We start from the raw sequence: 6,769 nt of genomic DNA, 5'->3' as shown, positions 1-6,769 counted from the left end.
GGTTAGGTTCGGTCATACATCAACGTTAGTTTTAACTCCAATTAAAAAAAAAACTTCAATCATACATAATGAAATGGATTGCTTCATCATTTCATAAGAAAAAAAATGAGAAATATATAAATTCAGGAAAACTTGGCTTACTAGGCAAATAGGGTCTTGCATAGTAGGCCGAGTATGACGTTCTGGCTACTAGATACAACATATTACATATATAAATATATATATATATATATATATATATATATATATATATATATATATATATAAATACATATATATAAATACATATATATAAATACATATATATAAATACATATAAATAAATATATAAATATATATATATATATATATATATATGTCGTACCTAGTAGCCAGAACGCACTTCTATGCCTACTATGCAAGGCCCGATTTGTCTAATAAGCCAAGTTTTCCTGAATTAATATATTTTCTCAAATTTTTTTCTTATGCAATGATAAAGCTACCCATTTTATTACGTATGAGGTAAAAAAAAATTTATTGGAGTTAAAATTAACGTAGATATATGACCGAACCTAACCAACCCTACCTAACCTAACCTAACCTATCTTTATAGGTTAGGTTAGGTTAGGTAGCCGAAAAAGTTAGGTTAGGTTAGGTTAGGTAGGTTAGGTAGTCGAAAAATAATTAATTCATGAAAACTTGGATTATTAGGCAAATCGGGCCTTGCATTGTAGGCAGAGAAGTGCGTTCTGGCTACTAGGTACGACATATATATATATATATATATATATATATATATATATATATATATATATATATATATATATACTTCCCCTAGTTGTGCTTGCGGGGGTTGAGCTTCGACCTTTAACAATATATGTGAATATCCGTGTGTGTGTGTATGTGTGTGTGTGTGTGTGTGTGTGTGTGTGTGTGTGTACTCACCTAGTTGTGCTTGCTGGGGTTGAGCTCTGGCTCTTTGGTCCCGTCTCTCAACCGTCAATCAACAGGTGTACAGGTTCCTGAGCCTATTGGGCTCTATCATATCTAAATTTGAAACTGTGTATGGAGTCAGCCTCCACCACATTGCTTCCTAATGCATTCCATTTGTCAATTACTCTGACACTAAAAAAGTTCTTTCTAATATCTCTGTGGCGCATTTGGGCACTCAGTTTCCACCTGTGTCCCCTTGTGCGTGTGACCCTTGTGTTAAATAGCCTGTCTTTATCAACCCTGTCGATTCTCTTGAGAATCTTGAATGTGGTGATCATGTCCCCCCCCCTAACTCTTCTGTCTTCCAACGAAGTGAGTTTTAATTTCCGTAGTCTCTCCTCGTAGCTCATACCTCTCAGCTCGGGTACTAGTCTGGTGGCAAACCTTTGAACGTTTTCCAGTTTAGTCTTATGCTTGACTCGATATGGACGCCATGCTGGAGCCGCATACTCCAGGATTGGTCTGACATATGTGGTATATAATGTTCTGAAAGATTCCTTTCACAAGTTTCTAAAGGCCTTTCTTATGTTAGCCAACCTGGCATATGCTGCTGATGTTATCCTCTTGATATGAGCCTCAGGGGACAGGTCTGGCGTGATATCAACCCCCAGGTCTTTCTTTCTCTCTTGACTCTTGAAGTATTTCATCTCCCAAATGATGCCTTGTTTCTGGTCTCCTGCTTCCTACCCCTATCTTCATTACATTACATTTGCTTGGGTTAAACTCTAACTGCCAATTGTTCGACCATTCCTGCAGTTTGTCCAGGTCTTCTTTTCCTGGACAAGAAGGTGAACTTCTGTGTGTGTGTGTGTGTGTGTGTGTGTGTGTGTGTGTGTGTGTGTGTGTGTGTGTGTGTGTGTGTGTGTGTGTGTGTGTGTGTGTGTGTGTGTGTGTGTGTGTGTGTGTCTGTGTGTGTGTGTGTATTCACCTAGTTGTATTCACCTAGTTGTATTCACCTGGTTGTGCTTGCGGGGGTTGAGCTCTTCTATTTCGGCCCGCCTCTCATCTGTTACTAACAAATTTAATTCCCACCCCCCTCCCCACACACTCACAGCTGTTACGGGCTGCTTCCTGTGTGTGTGTGTGTGTGTGTGTGTGTGTGTGTGTGTGTGTGTGTGTGTGTGTGTGTGTGTGTGTGTGTGTGTGTGTGTGTGTGTGTGTGTGTGTGTGTGTGCTCGTGAACAATAAGTGCCCTCCTCTACTATAGACACTTGCAATACATGGAAATTGAAGCAAAACACCCCCCAAGAACCAATCCCGCAATTCAAAGCTCGCAATTAATATCTCACAGGAACTATATACACGAAACCCAGTTTACATTCCATAATAAAATATATGGCTTGAAAGGCCATTGGCAGCAGTTGGTTTACAGAGTTGATAACGCTTGCTTTTCTAACCTTTGACACTCTGAAAACGGCTGCAAAATTGGTATTCTTTGTTTTATAATATTTTATATTTCTCTGCCGCAGAACGCAGCGTTATTGTTGATGAGTGGTAGTTTATTATTTGTTCTGATTACCCTATTGTTCATCGTTTAGGAACAATTATTTTACGATTCACATGTCATTGAAAAAGTTTAAAATTGTAACCTCAATTTCGCAGGTATTACATATGATTACATTTACTATAATTTGACTATGTTTGGAGAGACTAATATGAGAGAGAGAGAGAGAGAGAGAGAGAGAGAGAGAGAGAGAGAGAGAGAGAGAGAGAGAGAGAGAGAGAGAGAGAGAGAGAGAGAGAGAGAGAGAGAGAGAGAGAGAGAGAGAAAGAGAGAAAGAGAGACAGACAGACAGACACAGACAGACAGAAAATAACTCCTGAAAATCTGTCTTACGCTAATTATAATCCGCTTTAACGCTTCAACAAGAAGCCAAAATTGCTGTCGTTAAAACCGGACATGGTGAACGTGGAACAAGTTTATAATTACATTTCGCTTGCATTCTGCTAGTAAGACTTGACAAAATTTAATATATTTTTGTATTAATATATTGGGTACATCCGCATTTATGCAGCTACCCAAGACTATATGATGGAGAGTACAGTGTGCAAGAAAAAGCTAGCTACGTGACGCTAAAAAAGTCCCCATCAAACAGGATGGTTAGTCATAAAGAGGCATATGATAAGTAGTCTGCACTGACAGACTCTGGGTGCATTATGAGGATATCATCAACACAAGAGTGGATAAGGTAGGAGTGGTAGTTAAAAGTCCCCATCTCGCTGGATGGTTAGTCATACAGGGCCATATGTTCAGTAGCCTGCACTGGCAAATTTTGGATGCAATATGAGAATATCTTCAAGAGCACAAGAATAAATAAAGTAATTGTAAAGCTCTAGGTACCTCATGCCAACGGGTCTGAAAGGTCTAATAACGGGACATTCGATGATATAGGTTTTTTTTTTTTTTTTTTTTTTTTTTTTTTTATTAAGATATGAGGTACATCTGCATTAGTGCAGCTACCCTAGACTATATGAAGTGGAGTACAGTGTGTCAAAAAGGATATATTTTTTTTTTTTTTTTTATTAAGTTATGAGGTACATCTGCATTAGTGCAGCTACCCTAGACTATATGAAGTGGAGTACCGTGTGTCAAAAAAGCTAACTAGGTGATGCTATAAAATCCCCATCACACAGGATGGTTAGTCATACAGAGGCATGTGATAAGCGGTCTGCACTGGCAGACTCCGGATGCATTTTGAGGATATCAACAACACAAGATTGAATAAGGTAGCAGTGGTAATACAAGTCCCCATCTCGCAGGATGGTTAGTCATACAGAGGCATGTGATAAGCGGTCTGCACTGGCAGACTCCGGATGCATTTTGAGGATATCAACAACACAAGATTGAATAAGGTAGCAGTGGTAATACAAGTCCTCATCTCGCAGGATGGTTAGTCATACAGAGCCATGTGTTTAATAGCCTGCACTGGCAAATTTTGGGTATACTGTGAGGATATCTTCAAGAATACGAGAGTGAATAAAGTAATTGCAAAGCTCCAGGTACCTCATGCCAACTGGTCTGAAAGGTCTAATAACTGGGCATTCAGTGATGTAGTGCGGGAGATCATGCCGTAGTTCCTGCTCACAGAGTTTGCAACTGGAGTACTCAGGATTGGGAGACCCGTCACCTGCAGCCACCTGCCACAGGTAACGGTAACCCAACCTGATCCTTGCAACCACTGTGTCGCACAGTCTAGTGGACGTTTTGTGCTGTCCATAGATGTAGGTTTCAGATCTGAACAAATCATAGCTTTTTATACTAGTACTTTCAGGTCGTTGGGAGTCAGTAAGTTCTTTCCTATCAGATCTGAATGTTTGGACCAATACAGTTTTGACAGCAGAGATGGGGATACCTAGATCTAATTCAACTTCAAACTTGTTACACGCTAATTTGGCTGCAATGTCTGTCTCATTATGATGGGTTATATTTATGTGTGAAGGTATCCATACAAAGGAGATTCGAGACCCTTTCCTCTGTGCATCAATTAGGTCATTTATAATTGGGAGTATTAGGTTCTTGCTGTCGATCTTCCAAGAGAAGTTTTCGATTGCTTGAAGAGCAGACTTTGAATCGCAGAATATTATTCCTCCTCCAATATTTTTTAATTTGCTGGTTGCTAAATGTAATGCTGCTAGTTCTGCTTGTGTGGAGGTCAGCCAGTTGTTTAACCTGACACTGACAGACTTTGTGCAGATATTATTTCTATAAAACCTACATGCCGCTGCAGTCTCATTATGATTTTTTTTTTTTTTTTTTTTATTAACATATTAGGTACATCTGCATTAGTGCAGCTACCCTAGACTATATGAAGTGGAGTACAGTATGTCAAAAAAGCTAACTAGGTGATGCTATAAAATCCCCATCACACAGGATGGTTAGTCATACAGAGGCATGTGATTAGCGGTCTGCACTGGCAGACTCCGGATGCATTTTGAGGATATCAACAACACAAGATTGAATAAGGTAGCAGTGGTAATACAAGTCCCCATCTCGCAGGATGGTTAGTCATACAGAGTCATGTGTTTAATAGCCTGCACTGGCAAATTTTGGGTATACTGTGAGGATATCTTCAAGAATACGAGAGTGAATAAAGTAATTGCAAAGCTCCAGGTACCTCATGCCAACTGGTCTGAAAGGTCTAATAATTGGGCATTCAGTGATGTAGTGCGGGAGATCATGCCGTAGTTCCTGCTCACAGAGTTTGCAACTGGAGTGCTCAGGATTGGGAGACCCGTCACCTGCAGCCACCTGCCACAGGTAACGGTAACCCAACCTGATCCTTGCAACCACTGTGTCGCACAGTCTAGTGGACGTTTTGTGCTGTCCATAGATGTAGGTTTCAGATCTGAACAAATCATAGCTTTTTATACTAGTACTTTCAGGTCGTTGGGAGTCAGTAAGTTCTTTCCTATCAGATCTGAATGTTTGGACCAATACAGTTTTGACAGCAGAGATAGGGATTTTTTTTTTTTTTTTTTTTTTATTAAGTTATGAGGTACATCTGCATTAGTGCAGCTACCCTAGACTATATGAAGTGGAGTACAGTGTGTCAAAAAAGCTAACTAGGTGATGCTATAAAATCCCCATCACACAGGATGGTTAGTCATACAGAGGCATGTGATAAGCGGTCTGCACTGGCAGACTCCGGATGCATTTTGAGGATATCAACAACACAACATTGAATAAGGTAGCAGTGGTAATACAAGTCCCCATCTCGCAGGATGGTTAGTCATACAGAGCCATGTGTTTAATAGCCTGCACTGGCAAATTTTGGGTATACTGTGAGGATATCTTCAAGAATACGAGAGTGAATAAAGTAATTGCAAAGCTCCAGGTACCTCATGCCAACTGGTCTGAAAGGTCTAATAATTGGGCATTCAGTGATGTAGTGCGGGAGATCATGCCGTAGTTCCTGCTCACAGAGTTTGCAACTGGAGTGCTCAGGATTGGGAGACCCGTCACCTGCAGCCACCTGCCACAGGTAACGGTAACCCAACCTGATCCTTGCAACCACTGTGTCGCACAGTCTAGTGGACGTTTTGTGCTGTCCATAGATGTAGGTTTCAGATCTGAACAAATCATAGCTTTTTATACTAGTACTTTCAGGTCGTTGGGAGTCAGTAAGTTCTTTCCTATCAGATCTGAATGTTTGGACCAATACAGTTTTGACAGCAGAGATGGGGATACCTAGATCTAATTCAACTTCAAACTTGTGCTCATTTTTTTTTTTTTTATTAACATATTAGGTACATCTGCATTAGTGCAGCTACCCTAGACTATATGAAGTGGAGTACAGTGTGTCAAAAAAGCTAACTAGGTGATGCTATAAAATCCCCATCACACAGGATGGTTAGTCATACAGAGGCATGTGATTAGCGGTCTGCACTGGCAGACTCCGGATGCATTTTGAGGATATCAACAACACAAGATTGAATAAGGTAGCAGTGGTAATACAAGTCCCCATCTCGCAGGATGGTTAGTCATACAGAGTCATGTGTTTAATAGCCTGCACTGGCAAATTTTGGGTATACTGTGAGGATATCTTCAAGAATACGAGAGTGAATAAAGTAATTGCAAAGCTCCAGGTACCTCATGCCAACTGGTCTGAAAGGTCTAATAATTGGGCATTCAGTGATGTAGTGCGGGAGATCATGCCGTAGTTCCTGCTCACAGAGTTTGCAACTGGAGTGCTCAGGATTGGGAGACCCGTCACCTGCAGCCACCTGCCACAGGTAACGGTAACCCAACCTGATCCTTGCAACCACTGTGTCGCACAGTCTAGTGGACGTTTTGTGC

Source organism: Procambarus clarkii, chromosome 16 (genome assembly GCF_040958095.1).
Source record: "Procambarus clarkii isolate CNS0578487 chromosome 16, FALCON_Pclarkii_2.0, whole genome shotgun sequence".
Classification (NCBI taxonomy): domain Eukaryota; kingdom Metazoa; phylum Arthropoda; class Malacostraca; order Decapoda; family Cambaridae; genus Procambarus; species Procambarus clarkii.
This window is presented reverse-complemented; position numbering follows the sequence as displayed.